This window comes from Stenella coeruleoalba, assembly GCF_951394435.1.
Source record: "Stenella coeruleoalba genome assembly, chromosome: 7".
In the NCBI taxonomy this organism is placed as follows: domain Eukaryota; kingdom Metazoa; phylum Chordata; class Mammalia; order Artiodactyla; family Delphinidae; genus Stenella; species Stenella coeruleoalba.
Window position 1 is genome coordinate 94,689,634 of NC_137153.1, and position 25,184 is coordinate 94,714,817.

The 25,184-nt window shown below is 36.7% G+C and overlaps 1 protein-coding gene and 1 pseudogene across 2 annotated transcripts in view; both read right to left on the minus strand.

The window, feature by feature from the left end:
- Positions 1-25,184, minus strand: part of LOC307188450 (olfactory receptor 13C3-like) — a 135,375-nt pseudogene that overhangs the window by 24,375 nt on the left and 85,816 nt on the right. The gene's annotated exons all lie outside the window — the stretch shown is intronic.
- The window catches only part of LOC307188453 (phospholipid-transporting ATPase ABCA1-like), a 190,388-nt gene continuing 189,862 nt past the window's right edge, over positions 24,659-25,184 (minus strand). Inside the window, exon 10 of the mRNA XM_079925550.1 lies at positions 24,659-24,750. The gene's annotated coding sequence lies outside the window, so the exon portion shown is untranslated. The remainder of the gene's footprint in view (positions 24,751-25,184) is intronic.

Genomic DNA, 25,184 nt, shown 5'->3' on the forward strand with positions numbered 1-25,184 from the left:
TTAAAGCCATTATTCCTCTGAGTACTTTTCCTACCCTGCCCTCTTTCTCATCTCCTTTTTGGACTCTGATGATACACCTGTTAGAGTTTTGACTAAAGAGCCACAGGTCCCTCAGCCTCTGTTCTTTTTGTACCCCCAGTCTATTTTCTCTCTGTTAGTCAGACTGGGTAATTTCTATTGTTATATCACTCAGTTCATTGATTTTTTTCCCCCTCGTTCCCCTCCACAGTGCTGTTAAACTCATCCACTGAGTTTTTATATTGCAATGTTAAAATTTTCAGTTTTAAAATCTCCATTTGGTCTTCTTTATATCTCTTATCACTTTGCAGAGATTTTCTATTTCTTTTCTGGTACTTTCTATTATTTTGTTTCAATCATGCTCATAATTGCTTTTTTTTTTTTTTTTTGCCTTGTTTCTATCTTTAGTATTTTTAGATTTAGGGTGGGTTTAAGTTTTCTAGTGATAGCTCCAACTCACTCTCAGTATCTAACACTTTTCTTGGTCTATCTTTGCTTTCCTTAAAGCCCTATCATAGGCAGGGGTGAGGCAGACACCAGTGAGACCAAGGTGCTAGTATATGTTGATTTTTTTCATTTCCTCACAGTTATCTAGAAATTTCAGCTTCCTCTGTCTTTAAGTACTGCTTAGGGAATAACCTTGTGTCATGTGAAGCTACTTTAAATATTTGGGGGAAGAGATCTTGGAAGGTTGTTTAATACACTGACTTCATTGTCTATGGCTACCTGGAAGACTAGTTTATTTTAACTAATTTGATTTCCTCAAACTATTATATTCTTCTAGATTCCATGGATGATCACATATTTACTCACTTAGGAATACTTGTGTCATTCAAATTTTGAAATGAAGTTTGCAAATAATTTTGGGTTTGCCTTTTTGGATTTTGCTGAGGTCTCCTAATGAATAGGAATATTGGCTGTGACATGACCATTCTTGTCTGTGACAATAATGGGGTATACTTAATTCAAACTAAAATTAGCAATAGGAATCTTGTAACTTATAGAAGGAAGTGGTCACAAAGCCTTTGTCTTTAGATTTAAGTCATATCATTACCTAATTTTCAAGCCATTAGAATTTTAGCTCCTACTCAGGTAAAGGCACTATTTGATTGAATCATCTAGTTTATTAATCAATTCTCTATTCTATTCCAAATTCTCACCATGGTTTTCTAATTTAAATGCTAATACATTTCCTCCATAGTAACAATACCAGCTTGATAATTACAAAGAAATAAAATATTTTATATACAATTAAAAATAAATAAGCACAAAATGTATAGTAATTCTGTGTAAGGAATGTCAAAATTCTCATTAAAGTTATAAAGTATTTCAGGGAGTTCCTATACATGAAGAATGAATTTCATAAAGGTCACAATTCTTCCATAAGTAATTTCTGTTTTATCACAGTATCAATATCCAAAATTGCATACAGATATATTTGAGAATAGCTAAAATAATTCTGAGAGGAAAAGCAGACTTGAATAGGCAAGTCAACCTTTCTGAGAGACTAATAAGTGAGACTTGCACTACCAAATACTTTAAAACGTTATAAATATGTAATCCTAAAAATTAGCTGCCAAAACAAAAACCAACAGTCAGAAAAATAGAAGTGAATTGAAAAAGGATAAATAAAATAAATTAAAAATTATATAGAGAAAATAATGGAAATAAAAATAAATATTATAAATATCAGGTAGTGTGAAGAATTAAAGAGTTAAAAGCCCATTAAATTGACAAAAACTGAATTGATCTTGATATAAATGAAGACTGTCTCAATTTCGGTACATCAACAAATAAATATGAGATAAAAATGTGTCTGTGGGGGTTTCCCTGGTGGCGCAGTGGTTGAGCATCCGCCTGCCGATGCACATTATTTACCTCAATATTATGCTTGTCTCTGTGCATACATCACTGAATATAAGTGAAAAAACACATGAAGAAATATTGATACAACCCACTATTAGTCTTTTCCTTTTTCTACCTGCTATATTATACCCTGAGAGTTTGTTTCTTTGAATGGATGCAAAAGGAGAGATATTGATGAGGGATAGAGGACGGTGGCATGTGGCCCTGGTCCTAGCTGTAAAGAAAGCATACCCATGGGTAAATCTGTAGTTGTTCAGGTTGTTTTAATCCAAAGTCTCCAACTTAAGTTGGAAGGAATAAAACTGTATTTTATACTGATTTCCTCTTCTCCTCAATCCCCACTTCCTCCCACCAGGAATCAATACATAGGTTATAATTGTATTTCTCAATCTAGTTTTATCAACTTCTGGTGGTTCATGCAAACTCCTCTGGGTGGGTCCCTTTCCAATTGTTGATACATATCCTTAGTTCTCAGAATGATTTGTATGTGTTATCTTTGTCTCCGTGAACATTTTAATGAAAAAGGTACTGACATCTTTAAAACACAAACTACAATTTAACTTCTGCTTTGTTTTGTGTTTTTTTGGCTGCGTTGGGTCTTAGTTGCAGCACGTGGGATCTTCATTGCGTCACACAGGATTCTCTCCAGTTGTGGAGTGGAGTGCAGTTTTCTCTCTCTAGTTGTGGTGCACGGGCTCCAGGGCATGTGGGCTCTGTAGTTAGCGGCACGCAGGTTCTCTTGTTGAGGTGCGCGAGCTCAGTAGTTGTGGCGCGTGGGCTTAGCTGCATTGGAAGGTGGATTCTTTACCACTGGACCACCAGAGAAGTCCCTAATTTCTGTTTAAAACTCTTATTAGAGCTCTTAAATAAAAGAAAAATTCTCACATGACCTAACCTTGCTTATTCATTATTCCTTTCCAAGTCAAACCAATACTGCCTCTTAATTTGCATTGCTACATTGTTCATTTTTGATCTGTATTATCGTGTCAGTCATTATGCAATGGTTCTCATGCTATTAAGTTCACAGAACAGAACAAAAGAATGACCTCACGGCCACTTCTTATTTTTCTCACACTATTAGTCTCCTCTGATAGCCTTCACAACTATATGTCCTTGACACACTTTAATACCAAGGTAAATTTTAATGAGCAATTAATCATTTTTGCTCAGCTACCCATTTGCCCTGCACATTAATTTTATGTCGAGAATTTGTCCATAGTATATACACTTAAAACCTCATTTTTCTTCTTTCATTGTTTTTCAGACTTGATCAAAATCTAAAGTTACACAGTAGTCAAATACTTGAGAAAAGCAGTTCTAGAAAAATTTTAAAACACACAAGCTAAAAACCGTAATTCAGCAGCTTGGCTTGTCTGACATCATGCAGCTAGCAATAAACTTTTCCTTCTACATGATTTGTTTTTACATCCTAAACTAAATTCAACAAACCAGACAGATTGACTAGCATTGTAGCATAGTAGCAAAAAAAAATGCATTGGAGCCGGATAGATATAAGTTGAAATCTTGCCTCTGTCATTTCATTTAAACCTCTATTATCAGAGAGAGGGGGAAGATGGCGGAAGAGTACGACGCGGCGATCACCTTCCTCCCCACAGACACATCAGAAATACATCTACACGTGGAACAACTCCTACAGAACACCTACTGAACGCTGGCAGAAGACCTCAGACCTACCAAAAGGTAAGAAACTCCCCACGTACCTGGGTAGGGCAAAAGAAAAAAGAATAAACAGAGACAAAAGAATAGGGACGGGACCTGCACCAATGGGAGGGAGCTGTGAAGGAAGAAAGGTTTCCACACACTAGGAAGCCCCTTCGCGGGCAAAGACTGCGGGTGGTGGAGGGGGGACGCTTCAGAGCCGCGGAGGAGAGTGCAGCAACAGGGGTGCAGAAGGCAAAGCGGAGAGATTCCCGCACAGAGGATCAGTGCTGACTGGCACTCACCAGCCCGAGAGGCTTGTCCATTCACCCGCCGGGGTGGGCAGGACTGGGAGCTGAGGCTCGGGCTTCAGTCAGAGCGCAGGGAGAGGACTGGGGTTGGAGGTGTGAATACAGCCTGCAGGGGGTTAGTGCACCATGGCTAGCTGGGAGGGAGTCCGGGGAAAAGTCTGGACCTGTCGAAGAGGCATGAGACTTTTTCTTCCCTCTTTGCTTCCTGGTGCGCGAGGAGAAGGGATTAAGAGAGCTGCTTAAAGGAGCTCCAGAGACGGGCGCGAGCCGCGGCTAACAGCGTGGACCCCAGAGACGGGCATGAGACGCTAAGGCTGCTGCTGCTGCCACCAAGAAGCCTGTGTGCGATCACAGGTCACTCTCCACACCTCCCTTCCGGGGAGCCTGTGCAGCCCGCCACTGCCAGGGTCCCGGGATCCAGGGACAACTTCCCCGGGAGAACGCACGGCACGCCTCAGGCTGGTGCAACGTCACGACGGCCTCTGCCGCCGCAGGCTTGCCCCGCACTCCGTACCCCTCCATCCCCCTGGCCTGAGAGAGCCAGAGCCCCCGAATCAGCGGCTCCTTTAACCCCGTCCTGTCTGAGCAAAGAACAGACGCCCTCCTGCAACCTACACGCAGAGGCAGGGCCAAATCCAAAGCTGAGCCCCGGGAGCTGTGCAAAGAAGAGAAAGGGAAATCTCTCCCAGCAGCCTCAGGAGCAGCGGAATAAATCTCCACAATCAACTTGAGGCACCTGCATCTGTGGAATACCTGAATAGACAACGAATCATCCCAAAATTGAGGAGGTGGACTTTGAGAGCAAGATTTATGATTTTTTCCACTTTTCCACTTTTTGTGAGTGTGTATGTGTATGCTTCTGTGTGAGAGTCTGTCTGTATAGCTTTGCTTTCACCATTTGTCCTAGGGTTCTATCCGTCCGTTTTGGGGTTTTTTTTTACTTTTTTAAAAAAGTTTTTCTTAATAATTATTTTTTATTTTAATAACTTTATTTTATTTTATCTTACTTTATTTTCTTTTCCTTTATCTTCTTTCTTTCCCTTCCTTCCTTCATTTCTCTCTCTCCTTCCTTCCTTCCTTCCTTCCTTCCTTCCTTTCTTTCTTTCTTTCTTCCTTCCTTCCTTTCTTCCTTTCTTCCTTTCTTCCTTTCCTTTCCTTTCCTTTCTTTCTTTCTACTTTTTCTCCCTTTTATGCTGAGCCGTGTGGAATAAAGTCTCTTGGTGCTGCAGCCAGGAGTCAGTGCTGTGCCTGAGGTGGGAGAGCCAACTTCAGGACGCTGGTCCACAAGAGACCTCCCAGCTCCACGTAATATCAAATGGCGAAAATACCCCAGAGATCTCCATCTCAACACTAACATCCAGCTTCACTCAACGACCAGCAAGCTACAGTGCTGGACACCCTATGCCAAACAACTAGCAAGACAGGAACACAAACCCACCCATTAGCAGAGAGGCTGCCTAAAATCATAATAAGTCCACAGACACCACAAAACACACCACCAGACGTGGACCTGCCCACCAGAAAGACAAGATCAGGCCTCATCCACCAGAACACAGGCACTAGTCCCCTCCACCAGGAAGCCTACACAACCCACTGAAACAACTTAAGCCACTGGGGACAGACACCAAAAACAACGGGAACTACGAACCTGCAGCCTGCAAAAAGGAGACCCCAAACACAGTGAGATAAGCAAAATGAGAAGAAACAGAAAAACACACAGCAGATGAAGAAGCAAGATAAAAACCCACCAGACCTAACAAATGAAGAGGAAATAGGCAGTCTACCTGAAAAAGAATTCAGAATGATGATAGTAAAGATGATCCAAAATCTTGGAAATAGAATAGAGAAAATGCAAGAAACGTTTACAAGGACCTAGAAGAACTAAAGCTGAAACAAGCAATGATGAACAACACAATAAATGAAATTAAAAATACTCTAGAAGGGATCAAGAGCAGAATAACTGAGGCAGAAGAACGGATAACTGACCTGGAAGATAAAATAGTGGAAATAACTACTGCAGAGCAGAATAAAGAAAAAAAAATGAAAAGAACTGCGGACAGTCTCAGAGACCTCTGGGACAACATTAAACGCACCAATATTCGAATTATAGGGGTTCCAGAAGAAGAAGAGAAAAAGAAAGGGACTGAGAAAATATTTGAAGAGATTATAGTTGAAAACTCCCCTAATATGGGAAAGGAAATAGTAAATCATGTCCAGGAAGCACAGAGAGTCCCATACAGGATAAATCCAAGGAGAAACACGCCAAGACACATATTAATCAAACTGTCAAAAATTAAATACAAAGAAAACATATTAAAAGCAGCAAGAGAAAAACAACAAATAACACACAAGGGAATCCCCATAAGGTTAACAGCTGATCTTTCAGCAGAAACTCTGCAAGCCAGAAGGGACTGGCAGGACATATTTAAAGTGATGAAGGAGAAAAACCTACAACCAAGATTACTCTACCCAGCAAGGATCTCATTCAGATTTGATGGAGAAATTAAAACCTTTACAGACAAGCAAAAGCTGAGAGAGTTCAGCACCACCAAACCAGCTTTATAACAAATGCTAAAGGATCTTCTCTAGGCAAGAAACACAAGGCAAGGAAAAGACCTACAATAACAAACCCCAAAAACTTAAGAAAATGGGAATAGGAACATACATATCGATAATTACCTTAAATGTATGGATTAAATGCTTCCACCAAAAGACACAGAATGCCTGAATGGATACAAAACCAAGACCCATATATATGCTGTCTACAAGAGACCCACTTCAGACCTAGAGACACAAACAGACTGAAAGTGAGGGGATGGAAAAAGATATTCCATGCAAATGGAAACCAAAAGAAAGCTGGAGCAGCAATTCTCATATCAGACAGAATAGACTTTAAAACACAGACTATTACAAGAGACAAAGAAGGACACTACATAATGATCAAGAGATTGATCCAAGAAGAAGATATAACAATTGTAAATATTTATGCACCCAACAGAGGAGCACCTCAATACATAAGACAAATACTAACAGCCATAAAAGGGGAAATTGACAGTAACACATTCATAGTAGGGGACTTTAACACCCCACTCTCACCAATGGATAGATCATCCAAAATGAAAATAAATAAGGAAACACAAGCTTTAAATGATACATTAAACAAGATGGACTTAATTGATATTTATAGGACATTCCATCCAAAAACAACAGAATACACATTTTTCTCAAGCGCTCATGGAACATTCTCCAGGATAGATCATATCTTGGGTCACAAATCAAGCCTTGGTAAATTTAAGAAAATTGAAATTGTATCAAGTATCTCTTCTGACCACAATGCTATGAGACTAGATACCAATTACAGGAAAAGATCTGTAAAAAATACAAACACATGGAGGTTAAACAATATACTACTTAATAACGAAGTGATCATTGAAGAAATCAAAGAGGAAATCAAAAAATACCTAGAAACAAATGACAATGGAGACACGACGACCCAAAACATATGGGATGCAGCAAAAGCAGTTCTAAGAGGGAAGTTTATAGCAATACAATCCTACCTTAAGAAACATCTCAAATAAACAACCTAACCTTGCACCTAAAGCAATTAGAGAAAGAAGAAGAACAAAAAAAACCCAAAGTTAGTAGAAGGAAAGAAATCATAAAGATCAGATCAGAAATAAATGAAAAAGAAATGAAGGAAATGATAGCAAAGATCAATAAAACTAAAAGCTGGTTCTTTGAGAAGATAAACAAAATTGATAAACCATTAGCCACACTCATCAAGAAAAAAAGGGAGAAGACTCAAGTCAATAGAATTAGAAATGAAAATGGAGAAGTAACAACTGACACTGCAGAAATACAAAAGACCATGAGAGATTACTACAAGCAACTCTATGCCAATAAAATGGACAACCTGGAAGAAATGGACAACTTCTTAGAAATGCACAACCTGCCAAGACTGAATCAGGAAGAAATAGAAAATATGAACAGACCAATCACAAGCACTGAAATTGAAACTGTGATTAAAAATCTTCCACAAACAAAAGCCCAGGACCAGATGGCTTCACAGGCGAATTCTATCAAACATTTAGAGAAGAGCTTAACATCTATCCTTCTCACACTTCCAAACTATAGCAGAGGGAGGAACACTCCCAAACTCATTCTACCAGGTCACCATCACCCTGATATGAAAACCAGACAAGGATGTCACAAAGAAAGAAAACTACAGGCCAATATCACTGATGAATATAGATGCAAAAATCCTCAACAAAATACTAGCAAACAGAATCCAACCGCACATTAAAAGGATCATACACATGATCAAGTGGGGTTTATTCCAGGAATGCAAGGATTCTTCAATATACGCAAATCAATCAATATGATACACCATATTAACAAATTAAAGAAGAAAATCCACATGGTCTTCTCAATAGATGCAGAGAAAGCTTTCGACAAAATTCAACACCAATTTACGATAAAAAACCCTCCAGAAAGTAGGCATAGAGGGCACTTTCCTCAACATAATAAAGGCCATATATGTCAAACCCACAGCCAACATCGTCCTCAATGGTGAAAAACTGAAAGCATTTCCACTAAGATCAGGAAGAAGCCAAGGCTCCCCACTCTCACCAGTCTTATTCAACATAGTTTTGGAAGTTTTAGCCACAGCATTCAGAGAAGAAAAGGAAATAAAAGGAATCCAAATCGGAAAAGAAGAAGTAAAGCTGTCACTGTTTGCAGATGACATGATACTATACATAGAGAATCCTAAAGATGCTACCAGAAAACTACTAGAGGTAATCAATGAATTTGGTAAAGTAGCAGGATACAAAATTAATGCACAGAAATCTCTGACATTCCTATACATTAATGATGAAAAATCTGAAAGTGAAATCAAGAAAACACTTCCATTTATCACTGCAACAAAAAGAATAAAATATCTAGGAATAAACTTACCTAAGGAGACAAAAGACCAGTATGCAGAAAATTATGACACTGATGAAAGAAATTAAAGATGATACAAATAGATGGAGAGATATACCATGTTCTTGGATTGGAAGAATCAACATTGTGAAAATGACTCTACTACCCAAAGCAATCTACAGATTCAATGCAATCTCTATCAAACTACCACTGTCATTTTTCACAGAACTAGAACAAAAAATTTCACAATTTGTATGGAAACACAAAAGACCCTGAATAGCCAAAGCAATCTTGAGAACGAAAAACGGAGCTGGAGGAATCAGGCTCCCTGACTTCAGACTATACTACAAAGCTACTACACTACAAAGTATGGTACTGGCACAAAAACAGAAAGATAGATCAATGGAACAGGTTAGAAAGCCCAGAGATAAACCCACGCACATATGGTCACCTTATCTTTGATAAAGGAGGCAGGAATGTACCTTGGAGAACGGACAGCCTCTTCAATAAGTAGTGCTGGGAAAACTGGACAGGTACATGTAAAAGAATGAGATTAGAACACTCCCTAACACCATACACAAAAATAAGCTCAAAATGGATTACAGACCTAAATGTAAGGCCAGAAATTATCGAACTCTTAAAGGAAAACATAGGCAGAACACTCTATGACATAAATCACAGCAAGATCCTTTTTGACCCAGCTCCTAGAGAAATGGAAATAAAAACAAAAATAAACAAATGGGACCTAATGAAACTTCAAAGCTTTTGCACAGCAAAGGAAACTATAAACAAGACCAAAAGACAACCCTCAGAATGGGAGAAAATACTTGCAAATGAAGCAACTGACAAAGGATTAATCTCCAAAATTTACAAGCAGCTCATGCAGCTCAATAACAAAAAAACAAACAACCCAATCCATAAATGGGCAGAAGACCTAAATAGACATTTCTCCAAAGAAGATATACAGACTGCCAACAAACACATGAAAGAATGCTCAACATCATTAATCATTAGAGAAATGCAAATCAAAAGTACAATGAGATATCATCTCACACCGGTCAGAAAGGCCATCATCAAAAAATCTAGAAACAATAAATGCTGGAGAGGGTGTGGAGAAAAGGGAACACACTTGCACTGCTGGTGGGAATGTGAATTGGTACAGCCACTATGGAGAACAGTATGGAGGTTCCTCAAAAAACTACAAATAGAACTACCATATGACCCAGCAATCCCACTACTGGGCATATACCCTGAGAAAACCATAATTCAAAAAGAGTCATGTACCAAAATGTTCATTGCACCTCTATTTACAATAGCCAGGAGATGGAAACAATCTAAGTGTCCATCATCGGATGAATGAATAAAGAAGATGTGGCACATATATACAATGGAATAGTACTCAGCCATAAAAAGAAATGAAATTGAGTTATTTTTAGTGAGATGGATGGACCTAGAGTCTGTCATACAGAGGGAAGTAAGTCAGAAAGAGAAAGACAAATACAGTATGCTAACACATATATATGGAATCTAAGAAAAAAAAATGTCATGAAGAACCTAGGGGTAAGACAGGAATAAAGACACAAATCTACTAGAGAATGGACTTGAGGATATGGGAGGGGGAAGGGTAAGCTGGGACAAAGTGAGAGAGTGGCATGGATATATATACACTACCAAATGTAAAATAGATAGCTAGTGGGAAGCAGCCGCATAGCACATGGAGTTCAGCTCGGTGCTTTGTGACCACCTAGAGGGGTGGGATAGGGAGGGTGGGAGGGAGGGAGATGAAAGAGGGAAGAGATATGGCAACATATGTGTATGTATAACTGATTCACTTTGTTATAAAGCAGAAACTAACACACCATTGTAAAGCAATTATACTCCAATAAAGATGTAGAAAAAAAAAAAAAACCTCTATTATCTCCAAACTTCAGTTTCCTCATGTAATATGGAACTGTTGTGAAGTAAACTTAATTATGTGTGCCAAGTACTTGACATAGTATTGCATCCTTTTTCTTCTCAATACAGAGTTAGTTTGTATATTATACTTTGGGAAGATAACTATTAATGTGACTGTCTCTGTCTACATTAGAAATTACATATATTTTCTAATGTAATCATTACAAATATGATAAGATTGGATATCACTCTTGCTGAAACTTCATCCCCATGGAACGAAAGACGAAACTGGTACCGGAAAGAAGTTGGAGGTGTGGGATATTCATGAAGCCATAGTGGTTAACTTCTTTAAAGTCCAATTCAAGTATCCAACATAGACACGGAGATGGTTAGGGTTAGTGTCAATGTTGATATCTAAAGGTATGCAGACCAACAGATGGAGTGGATAATCCCTAACTTTTGTTGTATACTTTCTAACTATACGCCAGTCACAGTTCTAAGTACAGTAGCCATTTAGGTAGCAATCATTAATTAAATCATAGCAGGCTACAGCCATATGCTTCCTACTGATAAGTACCTTCAAAGCAGGAAGCTAATGAGTAACTGCCAAGAGAGGCAATTCAGCACACTAGGGAGAGTGCTAGCAAGAATACAGTGGGGCATGATGTGCATTGGGTCATAGATGGGATCTGCTTCAATAGGGTAAAGGAAACCAGGATTGAGGAGGCAGGAGGATAGTCAAGATACAGCAAATGTAGGTTCACCCAGAAATATGGATACTGAATCCATGATAGCAGGCTAAACTCCAATCCTCCACCATTAGAGAACTATCATTTAAGGTCTTCATCAACCAATGAACTTATGTAAATCTATTGTTTGCCCTATTCAATACTGAGAACTGAATAGCAGAAAGTTAGCAAATGGAGCCAGTCTCTTCCCAGGGAGTAGATAGGGAAAATAGAGTCCCACAGACACCGGCAGTAAAAAAATGATTAATGTGGGTCAGAAATATGCATATATCATAATATTATACATTGACAGTGTAAAATTTAGTCTACCACATTTTGACTAGGGGTGATACACTCAAGTGCAGTATATTTCATACTGATGGGGCAAACAGCATACCCACATTAGTGGATTTTAATACTGTGGTTGTAATCCTTTAAATCACCCCGATCCTGTCACAGTGCCCCCAACAGCAAACTACTTATGACCTGCCTCAGAATTACTTTGGAATGCTTTTTCTGAAGTCTCTCTTCAGACAAATTAAGTACAAATCTCTTAGGGTGGGTCTGGTAATGTGAATTTTTAAGAAGTATTTTAGATGATTCATTTGCACACTACAGCTTGAGAACCACTATCTGATCACCTCTGTGAATCAAATTGTTTTCATTTTTATTGCTCCTTTCCAGACCTGGCCCCCGAATACATATCATTTTTACAATGTTTTAACCATAGTGTAGATACGCATTTATACTCTGCTTAAAATGATTCATCAGGGCTTCCCTGGTGGCGCAGTGGTTGAGAGTCCACCTGCCAATGCAGGGGACACAGGTTCGTGCCCCGGTGCGGGAAGGTCCCACATGCCGCGGAGCGGCTGGCCACGTGAGCCATGGCCGCCGTGCCTGCGCGTCCGGAGCCTGTGCTCCGCAACGGGAGAGGCCACAGCAGTGAGAGGACCGCGAACCGAAAAAAAAAAAAAAAAGATTCTTCAGAATATTCTTGTTGCTATAGTCTTTATAATAGTCATCTTTAATGGCTACATATTATTTTATTGTGATATAGAGCACATTACTCATTAATCATTTATAATTCTCTTGTTGCAGGTATTCTTCTTTATCTGCTTTTGGATTATTTAAGTATGATAAAGTCCCACAAAAGAGCTTTCTAGTCAAAGGATTGACCCAAATTTTTTAACAACTAGAATCAAATATAGGCACAATATCTATAAAAGCCAGCAGTTTTATGCTTCAGTAAAATGAAGCATAAAACCTAAAGCACTTTAGCTAGAAAGACATTTGGCTAGATATAGAGAGGGTGGGAGCAGGGGGAGAACATGACACAGATAACTTGAAAACTGTATCATAAAAGAGAAGGTTTTTGTAGATGTCTATATATGTAGAGAACAGAACTACTTTCTAGATATAAATGAAGTATAAATTAAATCTCAGGGATGGCACAATTTCCTAGAAGTCATTTGTAATAGCACCCCTTATTCCACCAAGTGATTATATTCCATTATTTTTACAACCTTTTAAAATAATCTGGTTCCTGCATGATTCTAACCAATATTCTTATTTATGGTCAATGCAGTCTTCCAATATTCATTTGGAGCTATTATTTAAAAGGCTTTATGTTAGTTCTTCCCTCCTGTATACTTAGTCTTTAGCATTATTTAAATTATCTGATTTACCCTTCCAACTTACCCTTGATAAATATGGAATAGCAATCCTTTTTCAAGAATTACATTGCTAATTTTTCCCTCTTCTCATTTGTATTTTTTAAGCTAATTATATTATTATCATATATTATTCACCTTTTATTTTGGTGTTGAAAAGTTTTTAAATATTCATAGTCAAATCTTTCCATTTTCCCAATTTATTTGTTCCTTTACGTCTTCTGAGATTAGAAAGACATTCCTCAAATAAAAATAAGATAATTTTATCTATATTTTATTCTATTAAATTTGGTTCTCAGGTTTTCCTCAGTCATTCCTATAATGTGCCAGCACATTTCTTATAGAATCTACTTCATCTTCTCCATTTAATGGTTTTAAAATGCCATTTCTGTATCCTCCCAGTTGCTAATGGCAAAATTTGAATTTCATTCTAAATTGTTTCCTTTTACCCAGCATCCTTCCAAAAACTCCCACCCAATCCATAACTAAGTACTCTGTTTAAACGTCACTTTGTCTCCTCCAATCCCAGTTGGCCCAAGTAATCATCACTTCTCATCTGACAGTTGCAAAATCCTCACTGATTGAATTGTTTCCTGTCACTTTCTTGCTATTCTCCAAAGTGTTTCCCATAGATCCATCAAGGTGATCTTTTAAAAATGTAAGTCAAATCATCTTACCCCTCTTCCCCACTTGAAACTCTTCAATAGCTTCAAATTTATCTTGGAATCAAAATTCAAGATTCAGTACCAGGATATAACAGGGACCATGTGTACCATGTCTTAATCCTAACTTCTACAGATATTTTTAAAAATTTACTGATAGAACTGATTTGTTCAACACATTTCAAATACTTACTTTATCCCCAGAAATTCAATAAACAATTTTGAATGTTTATTGTAATGTTTACTGTAATACCATGCCTCCCAAGGAGGCATGTCTTTAATCCTTACAAATTCCTATGAGAAGGATATTGGCCTCACTTTACAGATGTAAAAAACAGGTTGGGAGACAAAATTCAGGTTTTATTTTTCTATAAAGTCCAGCCAACTCCCTAGGGTAGGCAAGTAAGGAGAGATTAACAAGTAATCTCTTCTAGAAGTCATGCATGTGCATCTATCCAGAGCATCTTATTTTACTTCTTTTAGAAGAGGTATATGAGGGCAAGTTCTTCCATTTACTTCCTGTTTATCAAAGCACAGAGCCAAAGAAGCAGAAGTGATTATAGGGATGGAATGATTTGAGGGTCTCTGGAGACCTTTTTCTTTTCTTCAACTACTGGTTTCTTGTATGTTCTTAAGGTGACTAGAGTTTGGAAATTTTCTGCTGGCTTCTAATGTTCTGATTTTACTCAGTGAGAGGTTTCATGTGTGTCACCATGTCTCAAGAAGCTTATTTCTGTTTCTGCTCATTTGTAATTAGAAAACCTTTTGGCCTGCAAAACATTTAAATCCATGAAAAAAAATGGCAGTATTGCCTACAGATGCTATTACAAAGGACTTAGATTACTCTGTGTTTGTGTGTGTGTGTTTAAAATGATCTTCCATAATTAAGTGTTTTGCCCTCAGAGCACTATTTAGCCAAGAAGAGGTCAGTTCTAGTCCTGAACTCATCCTTAAAGAGCAAAGCTTAATTGTCTCATAATTGTTTGGGAAACCCAAGCAGAGTTTACAGTTTACTCATGAAGAAACAGCAGGATGATGCTAAGTCTCTGCAGGGTGCACTGCAGATCACAGATTTTCTTCAAACTGCTCAGCAAACTGTGGTGAAGGAAGAGAGACAGACAACTATACTGTGCATCGGAGTTACAAATGTTTATCTTTTTTACTTGTTTTTATAAGTATAAATAAGCACTGTCTTATTTTTCTAATTTTTCATGGGCATTTTAATAGAAGAACATCATTAAAGCAATGCAGCAAAGGAACTTGGGGGTTTTAGAGGAATTTGTCTCTGGGCAAAATCCCAAGGAGGCATGGGAAATTGCCTTTTCATTTAATTTAGATTTAAAAACATGGTGGAACGCATTGTTTTCCCTTTCACTTATTTTCATTTATACCATCCACCAAAACCTCTTGTTGCCTGCCATTAGTTGTCACTATCCTCCATGTTCCACTTCTCAACCATCTACTATTCAAGCAATATTTACTGAGTGCATAATAAATACTAATGTTCCAAGACATTCCTTTTCTCACTTAATAATTATCAACAATCAGTAGATAATATCCCCATTTTTAAAATGATAAAATTGAGACTCAAAAGCTTAAGACTGTGGGGTCTTACATTTTTTTTTAACTCCAAAGATTCTACCAAAGTTCCATGTCCTTTAACATCTATTTTCAAAAAAAAATGGTCGTGCAAATTGTGGTCATAATAAGGCATTTGCCTCATTGGATAGAGAATATTATTACTGGAGGTCCTGAATTGTGAAATCCTTGAGGAAAGGAACTATAACATTTCACACATACTCATTCCCTGTGACAAATAGTATATGTTTTCAAAACACTGATTTTTCTCTATATCACCTATTACATTGCATTATACTTATTTTATTGTAGCTCTCTGTTAGCTATCCTATGAATTCCTCAAAAGTAGAAAACGTATTATCTAGCTTTATATCTCCATATTCAAAAGTAGCTCATTTTTCTGTGTAAATTAGCATTTGGATTAGAAATTTAATATGGAAATTCATAAAGGCACTTTGAGCAAGTGAAACTAGATATTCAGAAGTCATCAGAAAAAATAATGTTTAAATTAATTATTCATTAAAATCTCAGAGCAATAAGCTTAGTTGTAACACTTAACTTTATAAACTGTCCTCAAATGCAAGTCTGAAACTAACCAAAATGATACCACTGACAATTTTAACCTTTCTAGGCAAAGACTAACCCTAAAAATAAAATAGAGAATGAGTTTGGTGAAAAATCATTCTTTTATAGAATGCAGTAATATGTTTTCCCAGTAGAATAACCCCAATTATTACCAAAAGATTCCAATAGCCAACAGAATAGAAGCCTCTTGGAATACTGTAATACCAATTTTAGAAACTAGTTCAAAGAGCCCTGAATTTAGGATGAGAGGGCCTGGACTGGAGTCTTCCTCTTGCAATAGTAAGCTCTTAATCTTAGAAGACCAATTCTTTTTTCTGAGACTGTTTTACTGTCTATAAAATGAGGCAATTTTCTTATGTTAACCTCTTGACTTACATTTCTATTATTTTAAGCATGGATGTCATAGTCTCTAATCTAGGATTGTATATTAACTTAAAAGAGGAAAGCTACAACATGGTGATTCTTGGAGCCAACCGACTTATTCATGAAATGCCTCCTTAGGATTAATCATTTATTCTGTTTCCTTTCATTGCTTGACTAATTTTATTTTCCACTCTCAATTTTGTTGGGTTTTGTTTGCTTATTTGTTAGGAAGAGATATAAATGTATGTAAATAATACAGTGTAAAAATGCCTTCTGCTTTTTGAGGCCCTAATATTTTTTGCATCTGAAACTATGAAAGACATATAGAAAGAAGGGTTGGTTTTGTTGCCAACATGAGCTACTGAATTTCCTATTTAGGGATAGCAGCCAGTAAGTTTTACTGTAAGGATGTTTTGATCTTTGAGTTCAGTGGCTAATGAGTTCACTGTGACACTGTACTCTGAAATGTTGTTTCTTTGAGTGAAGTGAGAGCCACAAGCACCACTCAAAGCACAGGCATTTTTCTTTCAGGGCTGATTTTTGGCTCTGTTTATATGATGTAACTCTACCGCTGATTGAGGGGAGGATTCCTAACAAATTTGAGGCAATCAGTAGCTCTCAACCAAGAATTTGGAATGGGTATAGTGAATGGGAGTCAATAAAGCTGGAGATTTCCTACCCTGAAAGAGGGTTCATGAATACTGACTGCTGGGGCTCCTAGAGCTTCCCTGATTTCTGCCATTTCCTTGTGGACTATTTAACCTTACTTTAGATTTACTAACACCCCAAAATCTTATTTGAAAATTCTACTTCTTTCAGTAAGGAAATCAGGATTAAATTCTGTTCCTTACAGTCAAAAAACAGAACCACTTTAATTAGTACAAATATAAAAAATTAGTGTAAAGGAACAATGATTGTGAAAGTGAGTTTGCTTTGTCATCAGCTGAATAAAAACCTTGATACTTTTCTTTGATACTTTATATCAAATCAGATCTTAGACATAGTTTAACTTTGCCCTGCTGTCTTTTAAATGAGAGGACCACCCATGATAATTTTATCTTCCTTATTTAGTCTACCATTAACCACAACTAATAATTGTGTCCACTTGGTTCAAGAAAACATATAGGCTCCTTTATTGAGGATCTATAGACAGTAACAGTGAGGTGTTTCCTGTTCCAAGTGACAGATAGAACACACATTTTTTCCACCTCCCAAGATCCTACTGGAATGACTGTAAAAAAAAAGGTTTAAATATATATGCAACTTAAGACAATATAAATTTCCACGAATAAAATACATTTTTATGAATTTCTAGAAGACGGAGATTGGGCAGCATCATAGTCTTATGTATGAAGAAGACTCGCTCTGAATACACCTTGGGAGAGGCAGTGATGGAGACAGACATGCTCTTCCAGGATAAGCAGTGGAAGGCTTAAAGTGCAGAGTTGGTTGTGGGGCAATGGTCAGGCCAGTCCACCATGACAATCTAAAAGTTCATCTATTATCATACTAAGCGAAGTAAGTCAGACAGAGAAGGCCAAATATCATATGATATCACTCATGTGTGGAATCTAATTTTAAAAATTGATATAAATGAACTTATTTACAAAACAGAAATAGACTCACAGATTTTGAAAACAAACTTATGGTTACCAAAGGGGAAATGTGGGGGGAAGGGATAAATTAGGAGCTTGGGATTAACATACACTCACTACTATACATAAAATAGATAACCAACAAGGACCTACTGTATAGCACAGGGAACTCTCTCAATATTCTGTAATAACTTGTATGGGAAAAGAATCTGAAAAAGAATGAATATATGTATATGTATAACTGAATCATTTTGCCGTACATCTGAAACTAACACAACATTGTAAATCAACTATACTCCAACACATTTTTTAATTAAAAAAAAATTTTAAGACATATACAAAAAAAATAAATAAAAATAAAAGTTCATCCAGCAGAAAACTGATAAAAGAAAAGGAGCATCCATTATGGAAGGTACCTGACTTCTCATCAACAACATTGGATACAAGAAGGTGAAGCAGTTGGGGGAAATGTCTTCAAAATTTGAAAATCAAATGAATTTGGCTCTTAATTCTCTACCTCACCAAACTGGCAAATAAATGTGAAGGCAAATTAAAGATACCATTTCAGACACATAAAGGTTTAGAAATTTATCTTCTCTGCCCCTAAAATTCATTCAGGACACACTCCAGCAGAATAAAAAAGGCATCTAAAAAAAGAAAAAGACATAGAAACCCACCAAGAATGAAACTAAACCAGAAATGCAATAAACAGTCTGTTGTACAGCAGGCAAAGAAAACAAATGGTTTAAATTAGAACAGGAAGTCAGAAAGTTTAATAAGAAAGTAGATGCACAAAATTTATAGTAATATATAAATAAGAACTTGGAAAATCTTAATGATAAAATGTAGATAATACATATCTCATCTATCAACATGGCAAAAAGAAAAATAAGTAGAAATTACAGAGAAGACAAAAAGCTATACAAGAATGAAAACTAAATGTGGCACAATTGTGAATAATTGATGAAGTATGTGAAAAAAGAATTTATTCACTTTGATTCTTCTTCAGCTGACAAGGTATTAACTTACAATTACATTTCTCTTTCTATAAGTTAATAACACTATTTGGTTCTACAATGATTCATATTTTTATGGTCATAATAAGCATTATTTTTTTCTCAAATTTTAGAGTAAATCCATAGGCTAAAAAGAAAATGTTTTTATACTTCAGAACTCAATGAAAATGTTATAAATAATGACAATTTTTAAGCTCATCTGATAGAAGATTGACAAAGGAAAGGGTCATCAGAGGTAAAAAGAAGTGAAAATGAAAATGCACTTCTCCTAAATCCCTCATCTTGTAAAGTCAATCATTTAAGCTTAAGTATATAATTTCAAGTTAGATTACTGATAGGACAAACACACAAAATTTATTTTTTCTAATGGGAGAAGAATTGGGAAGGAAGATAAGAGGTTGTGCAAGTGCACTAAACTGTTTTAAACAGCAGAGAATTCCTAGATATTGTCTTAAATATTGAAAAGTGGTTACTTCCAGGAAGAAGACCAAGAATGGAGTATGTTGTAGATGAAAGTCTTTGTCTGCTTTTATGTTCTTTAGTGATACTTATTATTTTTTCCCAAGCTTATGAAGTGGTTTTATTATCCAAACACTTTGAATTAAAGATAGTAAAATGACTAAAGGTGCAGAAAGAGTCCTAATACTACGAAATGTAGTAAAATTAGTTTAGTAAACATAAGAATATAAGAAATCCTTTAGGGTAGTGTCTTTTCTAATTCCTGGGCTAAGTTTTCTGGCGGGAGGGGGAAATGATTTGTTTCTGAATAGGCAATAGGCAGCTTAACCCAGGAGGCAGCTCTGGAGCAAAGATGGTCTAATAGAGGAGACAAATGTTAGTCAGAAATTCCAAGCCCCTGTGCTCAATCACTGACTGGGAACTTGGTACTCATCAGTAAAACTCTTGAAACATTCTTGCTAAGTTTTCCAACTTATTTCCAATTTTGTATTTCCAATAGGTGATCTCTTTTCATTCCTTGCTTTGTGAAAATACTCTGAGGTATCTGACAGTAATCGTCACTTCCTGCTGTTAGAAATACTGTCCTTCCTGGGTTTCTATCATGCGACACTATCATAATGCTTTTATTCTCTCTCCTTGTGTTTCTTTTCAGTCTACTCTATTTATCTTTCAACCTGTTGCTGTTCCCTGGGGGTCTATTATTGGCCTTTTTATCTTTTCCATATATACACTCTTTGAAATCATCAATTCACATAAACTCAATGATCATTTCTATTGCCGATATGTTGGTGATTCCTTAAGGGACATTTTATATCTAATCTAACTCGTGAACTTCAGATTTAAATGTTGAACTCGCTTCCCTAGATTACCTCCAAGCCCTTCAAATTCAACCTATCTAAAAACATAACTATTACTTCCCCTGCCAGAAGTATATTTATCCACCTTTATGTCTTACACAAATGAATGATTACACACTTTTTTTTTGTAACTTACAAAGTCTAAAAAACTTGAGAAAGTCTATGAAAAAATTCTGCCCTTCCTCAATTGATACATCCAACTATTCAAGTCCTTTTGAGTCTAACTAACCATCTAGCTTCTGGATGGTTGTCCCCCCGATCCCAATCCCACCCTGTGAGTAAGTTACCCTATAATAAACTGATCCATTGAGTATATGGAGCTATCTGCCTTGTTTTTTAGTCTCAAGATGCCTTGGAGGGTATTATGCTTAGTGAAATAAGTCAGGCAGAGAAAGACAAATACTGTATGATATCACTTATATGTGGAATCTAAAAAATGAAACAAACTACTGAATATAAGAAAAAAATACCAGACTCACAGATATAAAGAACAAATTAGTGGTTACCAATGGGGAGAGGTAAGGGAGAAGGGCAAGACAGGGGCAGCAGATTACAAAGTACAAACTACCGTGTGTAAAGTAAATAAGCTACAGGGATATATTATACAGCACAGGGAATATAGCCAATATTTTATAATAACCATAAATGGAGTATAACCGTTAAAAATTGTGAATCACTATGTTGTACAACTGAAACTTATATAATATTGTAAATCAACTATGCCTCAACAAAAATAAATAACTAAATAACACAATAATAAAAGTTACCACTTTCTCTCCACTTGAAATGATGACTGTGATGGAATAAGCCATTAGTTCTTCCGTAGAATTTGCCTCTTCATTTACATTAGATAGTGAATGTGAAAATGTATTGTAAAATATGAGATACTAAATAAATGTTAAGATATTTTTAAAAAAGATGTCCTCTCAGTTTACTGTGCACTTTTTGTTCCTTCTGTCCTCCAACAGGCCCTGTACAGCTTAGCCTCTGCCTATTTCTCCATCTTCATCTTGTAAGGCACATCCTCTGATACTGTCTTCTTTGACAACACTGGCCTTCTACTGTTTCATGTTGAAGCTAATTCTCTCCTGTCTCTTTCTATTTAATATCTATTGATCTTTCAGCTCTCAACATAAGAATATTATTTTCAGGGAAGATTTTCCCCTATTACAGATTATAAAGCATCTTGTTACATAAAGCATCTGTTACAGCACTGTGGCATGTGAAATTTTATACTTATTTTGTGATCATTTTGTTAATTCTCTACCCCACTAGACTACAAGCTAAATAAATAATTTATTGCATGGACAAACAGCCAAGTAAATAACTACTTACTCACCACTGTATTTCTAACATATTGTAAAGTGTCTAGCATATGATAAATGCTTAAAAAAACTATGCTAAATGAAATAATGAAAATTAACAGTAGAGGAATTCCCCCTTTTATTGGTAGCAAATCATGCTACAGTCTAGCAAAATATTTGTCCTCACATGGTCTTCTCTATCCCATCATTCCCTTCTCCTCCTCTGGTCTATTAAATTCTTACTCATCCTTTCAATCTCAGCACAGATACCATTTCTCAGAGAAGCATTTAAAGAAGACCACCACCACTAGATGAAAAGTCCTGCATTATGTCCTCTTAAAGTTCTGAGAATCTTCCTTCATATAGTTTATCACATTTAAAAATTTTTTACATTAGATTATATAATTTTTAAATTGCATAAAAATAAATTGATTAATTGATCTCTTTCTCCCCTCCAGTAGAGTCTACATTCTATGAGACCAGGGATGTAATAAATATAGTTGAATGAAGGAAGATTATCTCTTTAGTTAAGAAAGCAACTTTAGGAAGAAACATTTGGATGGTTATAAGATAAAGTGGGCTCCTGCTAGCCAGATAGATCATCTGAATCAATCCTAGGGTAAAAATGGGGTGACAGATATGGCAGTTAGATCACTATTATATTCATAAAGATGAAAAGAGACTAAAGTACATACGAAGAAATAAGTTGTGGCCAACTCTTATACAAAATGTTTCTCAGAATTACAAGGCAAATATGAATCAAGCCCAGGAAAATGAATTTTTACATATTAGATACATAATATGCTAAACAGCCAGCCAGAAACAAGTCCTGTTCCAGTATGACATTTTAAGGAAGACTGGTTTTTGAGCACCAGAGTGTTGACTATGAGTTCAACTTCTTTTTGTATTTCTCTATTATAATACCTTAAGGAGTTATTTTTTAAATTATTTTCCCCAAAATGATAAATAACATACATTGAATGAAATGTATGGAGTACCTACCATGTGTTTGATTCAATAAAAAATGTAACTGATGAGGATGCTTTTTCAGCCTTTCCCCAAAAACAAGTACTTCCCTCACCTTTATCCAGGAGGGAGGGTCTGCGTCACTTCCTGAGCTTGTGGGTATCACTGGAGATTGTATGTACAGGTACTGGGTATCCACATAGCTTAAGTCAGATGGGGACTAGACCAAGTCTCAGGGCATAGTCAAGCATTAAGTCTTTGCTAGGAGGTCTCTAAGCTAGATTCTAGTTGCTGGTTATTATAAGCCACATCAAAAATTGACACAGCAAATATCATAGACCCTGGGTCTATTCAGCAAAGACCAGATAGTCAGCTGTGGCTGACTCAGTTCCTATGCAGCTGTTAGGTACTCAAACAATGCTCACACAGGAGCCTTTTGCTCTTTTTTTTTTTTTTTTTTGCTACTTTAGTTTCATGCTAATGACATGGAAACTTGCTACAAGATTATGCATGGTCTATCTGCCTATGTCGGTACATTCATTTCTATCTCAGATCTTGCCACATTCCTAACACTCTTTCAGTTTCCCTCCTTCTAGGATCCTCCAACCTTCTTTGCCTGCTATATTATTCCCCCCAATCTCTAGCATAAGTTAATATATTTTGGGTCTGGGGAAGTATTTATCAAAAGCCCTTGGTATAACCTTTTTAATGAATATAAGTTCCCAGAACTTCCCTTAGAAATGAATGACTTTTGGTGCTGATGGGATTTTTAGATAAATTTAATTATTTTGATTTTGATATTCAAAGGGTAGGGAGTTTTAGGCAATGGCAAATGTTCATGGGGTCTTTATTCCCCATTATCTTGGAGACTTTTAAGACAATTTTTCTTTTATTTTCATCTTTGTTTTGCTATCCATAATTTCAAACTACCCTATTTCTCATCATCACACCACATCTTTAACACTATAAATGTATGTGATCAACAGCACAACCATGAACTAGCCATCTGTCAAGCTAATGGCACCTTTGCCTTGAAAAGAAATGGAAATATTTCTTATTCATTCTCTGTTCCCTCACAGACCCCTTGAACTGTCCTAATCCCCTTTTTCTGACCATTAATTCTCTAGGCAACTGATCCAACATGCTGGACCATTCCTTTTGATTTTACCTTTTTTACTACTTTTGCAGTGTGAAAATTGGAACATGACTCTTTAATAACACACACTTCTTAGATGTTGACCTTTGCCTCTTCTGACCTCTAATTTGTACTTCAGAACTAATATTTTACTCTAGATTTCCCTAGGCCTACATTGGTTATGTGGCTCTTCTTTGTTAATGATGAATACATAACAGATTAAGAGACGAAAATGTACATTATAAAACCTCATTAATTTTATGTGGCCCCAGAATACACTCTTGTTTGCTTTCCATAATCAATATTTCCAAATGCAATCAGCAGATATTATAAATAAATTTGGAGTCTGTGGTGGAATAATTGTTAAAATACTGAAGAACCAACCTTCTAGCAATTTAGAATAATTCAATTCATATAAAACATTACAAATTATTTTTTAGTGGAGTCTAGATAAGGAAAGATAGCTACTCTGAGGGACCAGAAAACAAAGCTATATCTCAGAAGGATAGTCTGTGTTGAAGACAAGTTGATGTGTGTTTGTCATCAATTACTTCTGAAGAGAAAGCACTAGGATCCTAACTGTAGGCAAGGCAAGAGTTCAAGAGCTTGATGAACAGAAGAGCCAGTCAAGAATAAGTGCTCTAACAGGGAGCAAAGGAGGAAGACTTCAATTATAAACAGGGCTGCCCTGTCCAGAGCTCTCTACTTCTGTGTGCTGGCTAACTGGCATCTGGACAGCTTAGGCATGTAAAAGGCACAAGCTTGGTTTGAAAACAAAAAAGATTATGAATACTGTCCCATAAAGCCATATACAAACTATAGCTATAATAAATAACTGAACTTTTTTGGCTTGAATTACTATAGTTAAAGGTAATTGAATTGAAATATATAAGTACACACACACATGCTCTCACACATACATATTTCAGAATTACCTGCATGACATAACACTGTATTAGCAGCATCGTTACAATAACTTCTTTATCTTTTCTTCCCTGCTGGCATTTCCCATGTGGCATTTTTCTTTACCTACCACCCCCTCAATTGCTTCCAGAATCTTGGCTATTGTCTGAGACTGCTCCTTCCCAATCAGGGATTCATTCCTTCACTCTTCAGGGACAGTTCAGAATGAAATGTATTGTGGTCTGACCAGTGGTAGCTAGAGGTAAAAGAGAATGAATGGATGGATAATATTCCAAAGTCTGAATTCCAAGCAGGCAGGCAACCTCAAGTTAGTCTATCTACAGATTTCAAGGTCCCAGGGGCTATGCTCCAGTCCAGGGCAAGAGCTCCACTCTCCAGGGGTAAAGGTAGCATGAGGTTTTCTTGACATAAGTTGGTTGAAGGTGGAGCTCAACCCTTCACAAGCATCTATCATGGTACTAATCTCTTCAAGAACCTCACTGCAGAATTCTTAGTTTCAAATTTAGAATCTTGGCAATGACACAGCAGCTGGCATACCTGAAATATTAGTTTAGCACACATCAATACCAACTCTATGCTCCATGGATCAACTCACCACCTTTTCTTTAACAAAGCTGCAGCTTTCTGGTCATTAAATGTTCAGGTACAAGGGAAGGGAGTAATATTAAA